The sequence below is a fragment of the Somniosus microcephalus genome, chromosome 9 (genome assembly GCF_052327205.1).
Source record: "Somniosus microcephalus isolate GS21.2 chromosome 9, FLI_Smic_1.0, whole genome shotgun sequence".
Lineage (NCBI taxonomy): Eukaryota > Metazoa > Chordata > Chondrichthyes > Squaliformes > Somniosidae > Somniosus > Somniosus microcephalus.
The window spans coordinates 212,988,617-213,004,188 of NC_140995.1; the positions used below are offsets into that span (position 1 = coordinate 212,988,617).

The 15,572-nt window shown below is 44.8% G+C and overlaps 1 long non-coding RNA gene across 1 annotated transcript in view; it reads right to left on the bottom strand.

The window, feature by feature from the left end:
• The window catches only part of LOC147113004 (uncharacterized), a 459,408-nt gene that overhangs the window by 353,442 nt on the left and 90,394 nt on the right, over positions 1 to 15,572 (bottom strand). The window contains exon 2 of the long non-coding RNA XR_015079613.1: positions 2,892 to 2,923. This is a non-coding gene — a long non-coding RNA (uncharacterized LOC147113004). The remainder of the gene's footprint in view (positions 1 to 2,891; positions 2,924 to 15,572) is intronic.

Consider the following 15,572-nt stretch of genomic DNA (forward strand, 5'->3'; position numbering starts at 1 on the left):
CTTAGGGCCATTAATTCAATACTCATGGGTCTGAGGATGACTCATCACTGATTAAGTACCGGAGTGCTTAGATACAAAAGGATTTTAAAAGATTGGCGGGAAAAGATGGGGTAGCCAGACTACTATAAAGATAGGTTCTTTTCCACCATTCTCTCTCTCTCTCTCACTCCCTGCTCCACCAAGATCGACTTAACAAGAAGTACCAGAGGAAGAAGCCGCTGAGCGAAGCGATCGAGCCAAGCCGGTAACCAGATATCCCAGGCAAGCTGGGTGAGGTGTAAGGGGCTCAGGGTTTTCTCAGAAGTGACGTTTTTGGGCTATTCTGAGAGTGGGAGCTTCGTTTGGTTCAGCCAGGTGAAGGGGTTTATGCGACTGGGTAATTCGTTGGTAGGGGTGGAGTTAGAGTCCACCATAGCAACAAGGGAATTACTGCTTGTTATAGTCCCCAGTTTTGTACTGTATGTATGTTGTTTGTAACCTGGATTTTATTCTCCACAGAAGACAGTAATTTCGTTTAGTAGTGCATGTTTTAGCCAGTGTATGTTAGGCCAAATAAATATAAGTTTGATTTTTCACCAAAGCATTCCTGTCCGTGACTTATTTCATTTACACTTTGAATAATAATTCCCGGGTATAGAACTTTCGTAAGGCAGGGGCGATTCGAACCGTCCGTCTAGCAATTGGGCTAGGATGAAAAACCGCTTACAAAAGCCACAATTATTCACAACAAATAAAAAACTTGAAGTAAATGCCTCACCAGGTTAGACCCTAGAGGGGGCTATGACTCTTTCTTGGATTGTGATATTTGCCAAATATCGGGACCAGCCAGAGCCAGAAGCTTCGTGCTTCCAGCTCATCCGGGTTTATTGTGCACACAAGTGTCCTGAAGAGAAAGTGCAGAAATTTCTATCTCCTCCAGCAGCCTCTGTAGCCACAATCTACGTTTGATGTCAGTGAATCTCACAAAGAGCTAGGGCAGTAGCAAGGCAAAACTGGATCCTATATAAATATAATAATTTCCCCACTTGTCAGCAACAGTAAGTGGGCCGGACACAGGCGGTCTGTATGTGACAGAAATAGAATCATCATCTTCTCTTCACACTAATCATTGCGTCATTCACAGAGGTGTTTTAACAACGTAAAACTTTGGCTCGGTCATTTTCTCTTAAAATCTGAATTGCTGCAAATTTCACTGCCCTACTACAAACAACGAGTGTCATTTTAAAAAGAAACACTTTTTTTTTTTGCAAAACCCAGTGCACTGTGAATAAACATTGTATACGACTTCTGACCTTACAAAAGGGGGCGGAATCAACTGGAAATGATTTCCTATCCTTTGAACGTGAAAACAGTTGCTTGGATCTTGAGAATTCTACTTAAGAATATAAAAAAGCCAAAAGGTGAGAAAAGGCCATCAAGCCTCTTCCCTCTAATACTCCAACTCGCCCAGCCTGGCATCCAACTGCATTTGGTCACCCGTAGATAATTCCAAACATTTATCCCCCATTGAGTGAAGAACATTTTTCCAATATATCTATTTATTTAGCCGACATAATGTTGCCCTCTCACACTCATGTAAAATTTGACAACAGCTCAAATTGTTGAGGTTCCAAGCTTCATGTTACTGGTACAAAAGCAAAATACTGCAGATGCTGGAAATCTGAAGTAAAAACAGAAAATGCTGGAAATACTCAGCAGGTCAGGCAGCATCCGTGGAGTGAGAAACAGAGTTAACGTTTCAGGTCGATGACCATTACCGACCTGAAACATTAACTCTGTTTCTCTCTCCACAGATGTTGCCTGACCTGCTGAGTATTTCCAGCATTTTCTGTTTTTATTTCATGCTACTGGTCTTGGCACAAATATGTTCTTTGTGGAATCTTGACCTCAACAATACATTCTGGCCAACTTCTCACAGGGACAGGTTAAAAACAAATCTGTACTTGTCCCAATGCTCTTATACACAGTGAGGATCAGGGGGGCCACCTAATGGTTGTTTCTCTCTCCTTGTTATGTGTCCCAAACCTGAAGCGGAAGTGGCAGCTTGGCTCAGTTGGTAGTTCTCTCACCTCTGAGTCAGATGCTTGTGGGTTTAAGCTCCACTCTAGGACTTGGGTTGACACCCCAGGGGAGGGGGTGGCTGTGCTGTCAGAGGAGGCGGCTTTCAGATGAAACATTCAACCAATTGGCCTGTTCAAATGGATGTTACAAATCACATGGCATTTGCTGAGAAAGTCTTCTCCTGCCCGACATTCTTCCCTCAACCAACATCACCAAAAACTCTCCTTCACCTCATTGCTGCCTGTGGGATCTTGCTGTGCGCAAAAAAAACTGTCTGCCACAATTGCCTTCAAAGTCATTCATTCTAATGTGAAGCCCTGTGGAATATCCTGAGAGAGGAGCTATAAAAATGCAATCAGTGTGCTGGCTGCTGTGATGGCTCAGCTGGTTATGGCTATGGCAGACTGGTGGAGGCTGCTAACTATGCAAACATAACCCACTCGAGAACTATGAGGGAAGTGGGCACATTTTCTCGGGGTTTCTCCCTCTCTGCCGCCGTAACCTGGGCAGAAACCCCTGTTTAAATGCTTAAACAGGATTCCCCACCACCACCCCCCCACCCCCCTCATCCCTCCCGGTGTCTTGTGTATCTGAAAAGCTCACAAAATTATACAATTCCTTTTTTTTTAAACTGACAGGAGGAAAAATATTCCTCGATTCTGTACGTCAAATTGGTTTCTACTTGTCTGCATTTAGCATTCAGAGTGCATCAGAACATACATTTTGCTGCTCAGTCACTGCACAGTTTAAAAGCTTTGAATGAATTTCAGCTGTCGAATGGTTAAACACCATCTCTGGTGCTGCAGTTTGTATAACGTGAGACTGCCTACCTCAGGCGGCACTGCTCGGGTCACTGTTCATCCTGCAAAACAAAAAGTAAAAGTAAAAGTTAGCAACCACATCTCAGGTTTTTGGATAAAACAAGGCATTATTATACTATCCCCGTATTTGTTTTATAAGAACATAAATAAAAGCATACGAAATAGGAGCATGAGTAGGCCATTCGGCCCCTCGAGCCTGCTCCGCCATTCAAAAAGATCATGGCTGATCTGATCTTGGCCTCAACTCCACTTTTCTGCCTGTTCCCAATAACCATTGACTTATTTAGAATACTTTATTTGTTTTAATTACTTGGATCTAATAGGTCTTTGTGAAGTTAAAGCTTACCATTTGCAGCAACTTTGGAAGTAGTGGGATTGCACTGTTCATTATCATATTGCTGTTTGTGGGACCTTGCTGTGCGTAAATTGTCTGCCGCATTTCATGTTGATAACAGTGACTACACTTGAAAAGGTATTTAATTGGCTGTAAAGTGCTTTGGGAAGTCCTGAGGTGATCTTATTGAATGGCGGAGCAGGCTCGAGGGGCCAATTGGCCTACTCCTGCTCCTATTTCTTATGTTCTTATGTTCTTATATAAATGCAAGTCTTTCTTTCCTTTTACAACAAAAAAGTCCAGTTGAACTCTTGAAAATCTTAAAGATGAAGGGGAAGAAATTCGGTATCGCCCCCTTGGGACGCAATTATTGGCCAGGCGCACAGTTTAACACCTGGTGCTAATTATTACCTCCAACTGCAAACTTGGCTTCTAACGCCCCTGGAGGTGATTGGAGCGCTAAATCAGGCGCTACACACCTCTCTTAAGGCGCTAACGCCGAGGAGCGAGGCGCTACCTCAGAGTGTAGTGTAGAGGAACAAAGGGACCTTGGAGTGCATGTCCACAGATCCCTGAAGGTAACAGGCCAAGTAGATAAAGTGGTTAAGAAGGCATACGGAATGCTTGCCTTTATTAGGCATGGCATAGAATTCAAGAGCAGGGGGGTTATGCTTCAACTGTATAAAGCACTAGTTAGGCCTCAGCTAGAGTACTGTGTGCAGTTCTGGTCACCACATTACAGGAAAGATGTGATTGCACTAGAGAGAGTACAGAGGAGATTTACAAGGATGTTGCCAGGAGTAGGGAATCTTAGCTATGAGGAAAGACTGGATAGGCTGGGTCTGTTTTCCTTGGAACAGAGGAGGCTGAGGGGAGACCTTATTGAGGTGTATAAAATTATGAGGGGCATAGATAAAGTGGATAGAAAAGACCTTTCACAACCTCAGGACTTCCCAAAGCGCTTTACAGCCAATTAAGTACCTTTTCAAGTGTAGTCACTGTTATCAGCATGAAATGCGGCAGCCAATTTACGCACAGCAAGGTCCCACAAACAGCAATGTGATAATGAACAGTGCAATCCCACTACTTAGCAGAGGGGTCAAAAACCAGGGGGCACAGATTTAAAGTAATTGGGGGAAGGTTTAGAGGGGATTTGAGGGGAAATTTCTTCACCCAGAGGGTTGTGGGGGTCTGGAACTCAGTGCCTGAAAGGGTGGTAGAGGCAGGAACCCTAACCACATTTAAAAAGTACTTGGATGTACACTTGGGATGCTCTAACCTGCAGGGCTACGGACCAAGAGCTGGGAAGTGGGATTAGGCTGGATAGCTCTTTGTTGGCCGGCGCGGACACGATGGGCTGAAATGGCTTCCTTCCGTGTTGTAACTTTATGATTCTATGATTCTATGAAGTTCATGTGATGTCAGTCAGCAATGGAACACAGACATTTTTTTTGTCCCAGAAATCAGAAGTAGGTTTTATAACCTTCAGTAAGATCATGGCTGATCATTGACCTCAACTCCACTTTCCCGCCCGATCTCCATATCCCTTGATTCCCCTAGTGTATAAAAAGTCTATCTATCTCAGCCTTGAATATACTCAAAGACTCAGCATGCACAGTCCTCAGGGGCAGAGAATTCCAAAGATTCACAACCCTCTGAGTGAAGAAATCCCTCCTCATCATCTCTTAATCAAACTTATCCTGCACCTCTTAGCTCTCCCACCCACCTACAAATGCCAAGCTACCAATCTTGGCTGGGTTGAAAACTTAAATTTTGCACTTAGAATTTCGACCGTAGAACAGGTACCAGCTACAGACCGATACCTACTTAAAGCAACACACAGCCAGCAGACCCGTCTTATTCTGTCAGCTGCATGTTGCTCTACAGCCAATGAAAGTGGAGCTACAAGCATGGGTCACCAGCAGCCGAATGTTAGAACATCAACGAAAAGCCAAATGAGCAGTCAGCAATCCACTCATTTATACGATTAGAAGTGAATGAAGGGTGATATGCGGCCCAGTCGATGGGATACAGTGCATTTGGTGAATCGATACAGGTGTGAGGCTACCTTCTCAAGGAGGCAGATGTTGTCAACAAATTCAAGGAAGAACTGGATAGATATGGAAAATGCTGGAAATACTCAACAGGTCAGGCAGCATCTGTAGAGAGAGAAACAGAGTTTAACGTTTCAGGTCGATGACCCTTCATCAGAACTAGAAAAAGTTAGAGATGTAAAAGATTTTTAAGCAAGTGCAGGAGCAGGGAAAGGGGGGAGGGGAGGGAAGAACAAAAGGGAAGGTCTGTGATAGGATGGAAGGCAGGAGAGATTGAATGACAAAAGGGATGATGATGCAAGGCAGGAGATGCAACACCTGCCCTTTTACCTCCTCCCTTCCCACTGTCCAGGGTTCCAAACACATATAGCACCTGACCAACACAGCAGCTGAGGTCATAGAATCATGCAGCACAGAAGGAGACCATTCGGCCCATTGTGCCTGTGCCGGCTCTTTGAAAGAGCTGATCCAAGAGATCAGCTAAGTCAGCACAGGCCAGGGATTGGACTTGGCTCCCCACCCACCTCCCCCCTAGTCTATTTGTTTAGATAGTCACTGGATGAACTCGTTAAATCAACAAGAGCGGCTTGATGTGAATTCTTTTACCAATAGCCTGGGGTAAAGTGTCCTTCCAGGTGAAACAGCGATTTACTTGTACTTCTTGCAATTTAGTATACTGTGTTCGCTGCTCACGATGCGGTCTCCTCTACATTGGGGAGGCCAAACGCAGATTGGGTGACCGCTTTGCGGAACTCCTCTGTTCAGTGCCTAAGCGTGATCCCGAGCTTCTGGTCGCCTGTCACTTTAATTCTCCCCTCTACTCCCACTCTGACCTCTCTGTCCTCGGCCTCTTACATTGTTCCAATGAAGCTCAACGTAAGCTCGATTAGGCACGTTACAGCCTTCTGGACTCAACATCAAGTTCAACAATTTCAGACCATAACCTCTGCCCCTATTTTTTCACATGGCAGCTGTTGATGATTCTGCCAGTGCCATTTACACCTCATCTAGACTCATCTTTTGTTTCTTAACTTGTCCCATTACCATCTCCTTTTGCCTTGCACCATCATCCCTTTTGTCTTTTAATCTCTCCTGCCTTCCATCCTATCACAGACCTTCCCTTTTGTTCTTTCCTCCCCTCCCCCTTTTCCCTGCTCCTGCACTTGCTTAAATATCTGTTACATCTCTAACTTTTTCCAGTTCTGATGGAGGGTCATCAACCTGAAACTTCAACTCTGTTTCTCTCTCCACAGATGCTACCTGACCCACTGAGTGTTTCCAGCATTTTCTGTTTATATTACAGATTTCCAGCATCCGCAGTATTTTGCTTTTTGAAGAAGTGGCTAGATGTTTATCAGAGTAAGGGTCTGACACTTTGAAAAATTCGAGTACTGCATATCATCACCCAAACTTTCAGCTAACTAATTCTGGAAAGAAAATCATGTGTAGGACAACACACCACATTAAGTATAAAGCCATATTAGCCTTTAAATAATGAAAAGGCTTTAATGTGCTCTGGCAGCGACCCAGAGTAGAAAGGTTTTCCAAGTAATGGCAGAGTGTAATGGTGCTCCAAGGCTCTGGTGCCACCGGCATCAGCCGTGACTCAGTGGGTAGAACTCTCAGCTCTGAATCGGAAGGCTGTGGGTTGAAGTCCCACTCCAGAGACTTGAGCTCAATATCTAGGCTGATACTCCAGTGCCGTGCTGAGGGAGCACTGCACTGTTGGAGGTGGCGTCTTTCGGACGAGATGTCAAACCGAGGCCCCGTCTGCCCTCTCAGGTGGACGTGAAAGCTCCCATGGCACTAGTCGAGTTCTCTCCAGTGTCCTGGCCAATATTTATCCTTCAATCAACATCAATAAAAACAGATTATCTGGTCATTATCTCATTACTGATTGTGGGACTTTGCTGTGCGCAAATACACGTTTCTTACACTACAACAGTGACTACACTTCAAAAGTACATTATTATCTGTAAAGCGCTTTAGGACGTCCCGAGGCGGGATATAAATGTAAATCTTTCTTTTTTCCTTTGTGCTGTGATTCCCCAAATGGCAGACTTCTTAGATTTGGCCATGTCGGTAGGGGGGGGAAAAGGCCCAGGTAGAGGACAGGCACTTTATTTTGATGTGGGGGAGGAGCAAGTAAATCGAGTCAGAGGTCATGTTGATCTGGGCTCCAATCTGGCTGCTAGGATGGGCACAAAAGCAGCCCAACATGCACATTCTTTGGTCTTCCCTCCTTCCCGGGAAGTACAGCAACACAAAGAAGGTCAGCAATTGTCGGCACAAACTTACTACTCAATGGAACAACGCATGGGCTTCTCTAAGTACATCTGAACGTGTGAATTATTTATTTTCTATGGTAATTTTCTCCCGTCTTTGTGGGGGCATAATTTCTGTTGGAGTTCATTTCCACAGGCACCAGTTTCCTTCTGTTAGTTCATCCAAGTAGCTATTATTCACGTCTGAACCCCAACAGTGACCCTCAGTGGGCAAATTCAAATCCAGACAAGGTCCATCCTGTGCTTGCCCAACATTCATTCTCTTTCTCTCTCACACATCACACACACACACACACACACAAAGGCACGCATGGGCAGGAGTCACTAGGCAGTGATCAAGCATAGGAACCCTGGCTGGTTTTGTCCTCTCTAACCAAATATAGCACCTGGCCAACCGAACAGCTAGAGAATCATGCAGCACAGCAGGAGACCATTCGGCCCATCGTGCCTGTGCCGGCTCTTTGAAAGAACTGATCCAAGAGATCAGCTAACTTAGCACAGACCAGGGATTGGACTTGCCCCCCCACCCCCACTCCCCCCTCCCCCCTAGTCTATTTTGCTTAGATAGTCACTGGATGAACTCGTTAAATCAACAAGAGCGGCTTGATGTGAATTCTTTTACCAATAGCCTGGGGTAAAGTGTCATATAATTGTCAGTGGGAGAGCTCCTACTGTATTAGGGTTGGTATCCAGATTATTTTTAAGTTTGAAATCTGGAACAAAATCAAAGTCAAAAGGGGCCGACGACCTGGAGAACCTTATTAAATGGACGAGCACGGGACTGCAGCTGATGTTACATCTCGCTTTTACAACCAACTTGTTAAAAGGTTTCCAAGGACAACAGTAACTATGATTACCAGCACACCACAGAACGGAAACTCACTTTGGAGTTTAAGCTGGCTTTGCCAACTCAGCCATTCTGCTTAGGCTTGGGAGTTACTGGAAGTGGAAAGCTGAAAGGAAGCGAGGGGGGGTCGCAGTGAAACTCAAACCACAACTCAGTGCAGACACTGGAAATTATTTTGTGGTCGCTCACACAATCGCACATCAGTACTGGCAAGTGTCAGTAAAAACCATGAGTGACACCTGCGATCAGCTGGACGGTACTAAACTGCAAATACTGATGGACTGTCTCCTTTGCAAGTCGTGTATTTTTTTTGTCCTTTATCAGAATGACTAGGTTGCTTCTGAAGCACCTGTTCATCTTCTCTTCCGATTCTGATACTATTATGTTAGAAAACGTGCAAATATACATACAAAGTTAACAGGGATTTCTCCCATCCAAATATGTGCTGAAGGGATTATATGATAGGGGCCCATAAATGATCTCCAGTGCCTCTCCTAAGTGATTATTTATTGGTGAGCCTTGACAGAGTAACACTGGAAAGTAACGTGGAGTTTGGGGAGTAGGGGGTAATCACACAATTTACAGCGAGTGAGTCAGGCCAATTTTAAACACCGTGCTGCAGCTAGGGATCTGGAAGGTTGACGAGAGTGTTCAGGAGAGCAGGACCAGGCTAGGAACAGAAATATTATATCATAACTTTCCTTGTATCAGAATGGTGAAAGAGACCTAGAAGAGGCAGTCTGATCTACAATATAAAATGCTCAACTGCCCAGTTCAATGATGGAGCAAGAATATTTGCAAGCAAATACAGTAGGTGAAGAGAGGGGCGGGGGGGGGGGGGGGTGTGCGTTGTGTAAACCTCTGACTATTACATAGGTCAAACTATTGTATATTCCTGCACAGAGAACATCTGCGAACCAAATTGTTACATTAATTCAGAATGGGAACAGTTGCTGTTTGACTGCACTAATATGCCTTGTAATTACGTCTCTCTGTTTTTTCATGTGGGATTGCTCCCATTAACATTTTCCCACTATTAGCAATTTCCAAAGGGAATTGGCACAGCATTCCCGTAATCTGTCACTGCAGAGACAACAAAGGACCCCCGCCATTGACCAATATCACCACTGGCCCATTTGCTGCCAGGGATCTCTCAACCAAGACTAACTCCAGGATTACATTCAATAATGGTGTGCTTCACTTCACAGCATCAAAATACAGTGAAAGAACCCCTTTGTTTTCACATCTTCGTACATATTAACTGGTAGTAGCTCTGGTTCAGCCAAAAACCTTAATTTTCTTCCCAATCTTGCTTATAGCCATGGCTGCATGTTGTTAATAAATTAACTATAAAAACCCAAATGTAATACTATTAACCTTCAATAAATGTCCATTCAGACAGTTTACCTTGGAAATAAAATCGGTCTGTGAAATATATTAAAATCATCCTCTGGCTCATCTGTTTCAGGCCTCACCCTCTCTATCTCTGTAACCTCCTCCAATCCTCTGAGATCCCTGCGCTCCTGCAATTCTGGCCTCTTGTGTGTAATGATATCAGCAAATAGAGATGGTATTTGCCTGTTCGATTATGATGCCTTAACAGCATGTTTGCATGTATTGATTGCTTGTGCCTGACCAGCAGAGGGCATGTGACAGAGACAAGCAAGGCAGTTCAGTTTAGTTTCAGTTTTCGTTCTAGATGCATCACTAGCCTGATGTCTCCTGTAAATGCTGTTAAAAGAGTTGAACAAGCTTTAGATTAAAAGACATTCTCTTTCATAAATGTCTCGTCATTGAACCCACAAAGAAATCAATACATGGTGTCAGAACCAGGATTGAAAGAGATGAAGAGGAAAAATCTGAAGTTAAATCAGCTCTCCACATATTAGCAAGCCAAAAGAGAACATCGTTACTTACTATTAGAGAATAGCTAACGAAGTAAAAAATGGAAGGTTTACACCCACCGGCGACGCTTCAGTTGACAGGTAATATGGCTGAAAATTGGAGGAGATTCAAACAACGTGTAGAGTTGTATTTAGCGGCAATCGGAGCTGACGAGAAAAGTGATAATAAGAAATCGTCAATGTTCTTACATGTCGTGGGTGATGAAGCACTGGAGGTGTGTAATAACTTCACATTCGCTGCTGATGGAGACAAACTGAAGCTAGATAAAATAATGGAACAGTTTGAGGCCTACTGCATACCTAAACGTAACGTGACGTTTGAGAGGCACAGATTTTTCACATGTGTACAGAAAACGGGTGAGACTATTGATCAGTATGTGACTGAACTGAGAAACAGAAGCAAATCGTGTGAATTTGGGGGACTGACAGACTCGCTGATAAAAGACAGACTGGTGTGTGGTATTCCAGATAATGGTCTAAGGGAAAGACTGCTACGAGAGCAAGATCTAGACCTGGGAAAAGCCATAGCACTGTGTAGGGCTACAGAGACTGTGAAGTTGCAGGCAAAGGAGCTGTTCAGTGACAGTAGCTGCAAAGTGGATGCAGTGAGTAAGAACGGACACAAACCGTTTAACAAAAAGAGCGCCAATGTGAAAAAAGAGGCGTGGCCAGCGAACGAAAATGAAAGGGACAATTGAAAGTCATGTAGTCGATGCGGTACACAGCATCCACCAAGAAAGTGTCCAGCATATGATAAAACATGCAATAGTTGCAACAAGAACAACCATTATGCCCGTTGCTGTAAGAACCAAATGCAACAAAGCAAGGTCCATGCAGTAGATGAAAGCGACATAGAGGAGTTCTATGTAGATGTTGTGTCTGAAAACAAAAAAGAAGAAAGAGACTGGATGTTGACACTAAAAGTGAATGACATACACATTCCATTTAAATTGGATACTGGAGCACAAGTTAATGTGATATCAGAGACTGATTTTAAGAAAATTAGACCCAGACCAAAGATACATGGAATAAAAGTGAAAGTGACAGGATACTCAGGTACTGATATACCAGTGAAAGGAAGATGCATTGTCAAAGTGACACACAAGGACAGAGAGCACACGCTAGCATTAATCGTGGTGCCAAAGGATGTGCAAGCCATACTAGGTTTAAAAGCCTGTGAGAGACTGAACCTGGTAAAGAGAGTCCTCGTTGTGGAAAGCGAAGGAGAGACAGTCTATGATGAACTGAATGTTGCGTACACACCGGGTAAGCTGATGTATACAGCAGACACATTGTCCAGAGCTGTTGACCCAGGAGAGCCTGCAAACACAGTGAAAAGACTGATGTACAAGGCAAAAGACAGTGGAACTGACTTCTACCAGAGCATGCTTGTATACCGCACAACGCCGCTCGAGTGTGGTAAGTCACCAGCCCAACTCCTTATGGGACGTCGGCTAAGGTCAAACCTACCCATCCCGGAGAACCTCCTGAAAACAAAAGGGGGAGAAAGTGAGGAAGTTCAAAGAACAACAGAAAGAAAAGCAAAAGTACTACTATGACAGAGGAACACAAAACCTACCTGAACTCCACACTGGTGACCAAGTAAGGTTCAAAGACAAAACAAACACATGGACTCAGAAGGGAACTGTCCTGAGTGAAGTTCAACCAAGATCATACACCATTCAGACAGATGAGGGTGCTGTTCTGAGAAGAAATCGTTGAGATCTTCTCATGGGACCAGCCACAGCAGGTCAAGAGACTGATACTGTTGAACAACCTGATCACACAGCTGAGAAACCATCATCTGAGGCAACAACTCAGGTTCAAGGACAATCAATCAGAAAATCCTCAAGACACGTGAAGCCTCCTGAGAGACTCATTGAGCAAATTTAAGGACTATTGTTATAGAAGGAAGTAATGTTATCTTATTCTTTCTTCAAGTTCTAGTGTATTGACATATTTCATGTGAACACACAAAGCAAGGTTAAAAAACCTTGATCATGATAATGATAATGTAAGTTCATTAAGTGTTACAGTTAAAATGCAGATTAATACAAAGAAAACATGTTGTTAGTTAAAAGTAAAATACTTTTGTTTTAAGAAAAGGAGATGTAATGATATCAGCAAATAGAGATGGTATTTGCCTGTTCGATTATGATGCCTTAACAGCATGTTTGCATGTATTGATTGCTTGTGCCTGACCAGCAGAGGGCATGTGACAGAGACAAGCAAGGCAGTTCAGTTTAGTTTCAGTTTTCGTTCTAGATGCATCACTAGCCTGATGTCTCCTGTAAATGCTGTTAAAAGAGTTGAACAAGCTTTAGATTAAAAGACATTGGCCTAGAAATTGAGTAGCCTTAGCGCCGCATTTGAGGCGCTAGAGGGCCTAGCGCCAGAGTTATGGCCAGTTTAGAAATTCCCTGGGGCCCTAGAATCGGCGGTAGACCGGTTGCGCTGCGCCGGCACCGATGACGTCATCGGTGTGCGCAGCATCCCGGTTGCCATGCCGACGGGCCCCAGCGCCGAAATTCAGTTGCGGCCGCCTCGCCCGTGGCAGCCGCAACTAAGACTCTGGCAACAGAGTCTTACATCAGTTAGCGCCTGCGCCTTAAGGTTGCGCGGCGGCCGGCCGCTTTCCCGCCGGCCGCCTGCCCGCACCTCCCTCCCCGGACTCCTCCACCCCCCCCCCACGGAACAGATGCTTCCGGGCTGCGAGCCCGGCACTTCCCCGAGGTGCCGGGCTCATTTTTCTGATGAGTTTACCGGCCAGCGGGCGGGTGCAGGCAGCTCCTCCTTAACTGAAGGAGGAGGCCTGCACTTCCCGGGCCTGCCGCACCGCATCAGGCGCCGCAGCGCCGGAATAGCGCCGCAAAGCGGCAGGTAGCGCCCATTTTCAGGCGCAAACACCCTTCAGTAGCGCCGGCAGCCGTTTGGGCGTGGCGCTACTGAATTTTTGGCGCGCGCAGGGGGACTTAGCGCCGGCGCTAACTTTCCGGCGCTAAAGCCCTGGCGCGGCGCCAACTGAATTTCTAGGCCATTCTCTTTCATAAATGTCTCATCATTGAACCCACAAAGAAATCAATACATTGTGCATCCCCGATTTTCATTGTTCCACCATTGGTGGCCGTGCCTTCAGCTGCCTAGAGCCTAAGCTCTGGAATTCCCTCCCTAAACCTCTCCGCTTCTCCACCTCGCTCTCCTCCTTCAAGACGCTCCTTAAAGCCTAGTTCTTTGACCAAGATTTTAGTCACCTGTCCTAATATCTCCTTATATAGTTCAGCATCAAATTTTGTTTGCTAGCACTCCTGTGAAGTTGGAACGTTTTACTACATTAGAGGTGTTATATAAATGCAAGTTGTTGTTGTTGACTAGTATGACGACTGCAACTCGTGTCAAAACTCACTGAAACCATAATCACAATCTGCTACCTGGTCACCAATTTATCGTCGTAGCAAATCAGTCACTTTCTGATGCTCTTAGCCTCATGCTCTAGAAATAGAGGGATTCTCTTGATGGCAAGAAGATTTTAGGGCCTTGTCAGATATTTTTCTTATGCTCAGCATCAAAAGACCCCTCAGTCCTTAAATCCAGAGTGTAACTCAACACACATAGCATTTGATAATGTAGCATTGCCCAGGAACAGGAGTAGGCCATCCAGCCCTCGCTATTCAATTAGATCATGGCTTTTCTCTACCTCAATTCCATTTACCTGCCTTTACTCCATAATCCTTGTTAGCCTTACCTAACAAATATCTATCCCTCTCAATCTTGGAAATATTAATTGACCCAGCATCCAGGCCTTTTGGGGGAAAGAGTATAAGATTTCCATTACCCTCTGTGTGAAAAAGTACTTGCTAATTTCACTTCTTAAACGCCTGGCTCTAATTTTAAGATTATGCCCCCTTGTTCGGGATTTTCCCACCAGAAGAAACAATTTTACTGTATCTACCCTATCAAATCCCTTAATCATTTTAAACACCAATAAGATCACCCCCTCAACCTTCTAAACTCAAGAGAATACAAACCAATGTTTATGCAACTTGTCTTCATAATTTAAACCCCACCTTTCCTGAGGTGCGGTGCCCAAAACTGAACACATTCCGAGAAACCTGGACTATAATGATTGCAAGAGACCCAGGTTCAAATCCCACCAGGGCAGCTGAGGAATTAAATAAATCTGCAATTTCAAAATCATGAGCAGGAAAGAATGGTTCCAGGGATGAGGGACTTCAGTTATGTGGAGAGGCTGGGGTTGTTCTCCTTGGAGCAGAGGAGATTTGATAGAGGTGTTCAAAATCATGAGGGGTCTGGACAGAGTAGATAGAGGGAAACTGTTCCCATTGGCGGAAGGGTCGCGAACCAGAGGAGACAGATTCAAGGTGATTGGCAAAAGAACCAAAGATGACACGAGGAAAAACTTTTTTTACGCAGCAAGTGGTTAGGATCTGGAATGCACTGCCTGAATCGTGGCTTTCAAAAGGGAATTGGATAAGTACCTGAAGGGAAAAAATTTGCAGGGCTATGGGGCAAGGGCGGGGGAGTGGGACTAGCTGAAGTGCTCTTGCAGAGAGCCGGCACGGGCTCGAAGGGCCAAATGGCTTCCTTCTGTGCTGTAACCCTTCTATGAGTACTCCAGATGTGGTCTGACCAAAGGTATAAATGCAAATCTTTCTTTCTTTCTATCCGACATTCCCCACAAAACAAGGTGTTGATCTTCACAAGGCCGTCAAGGGAGAGTTGCTGAATAGAGAAATTTTACTAGAGACAATCATTCTAGGATTGCTCTTGTACACTTACATAGAAACATAGAAGATAGGAGCAGGAGTAGGCCATTCGGCCCTTCGAGCCTGCTCTGCCATTCAATGAGATCATGGCTGATCATCCAAATTTAGTACCCTGTCCCTGCCTTCTCCCCATATCTCTTGATCCCTTTAGCCTTAAGAAATATATCCAACTCTTTCTTGAATATACTTAATGAACTGGCCTCCACCGCCCTCTGTGGCAGAGAATTCCACAGGTTCACCACTCTCTGGGTGAAGAAATTCCTCCTCATCTCAGCCCTAAATGGCTTACCCCTTATTCTTAGGCCATGACCCCTGGTTCTGGACTCCCCGGCCATCGGAAACATCCTTCCTGCATCTAGTCTGTCCAGGCCTGACAGAATTTTATAGGTTTCGATGAGATCCCCTCTCAATCTTCTAAACTCCAGTGAGTATAAGCCCAATCGACACAATCTCTCCTCATATGTCATTCCTGCCATCCCAGG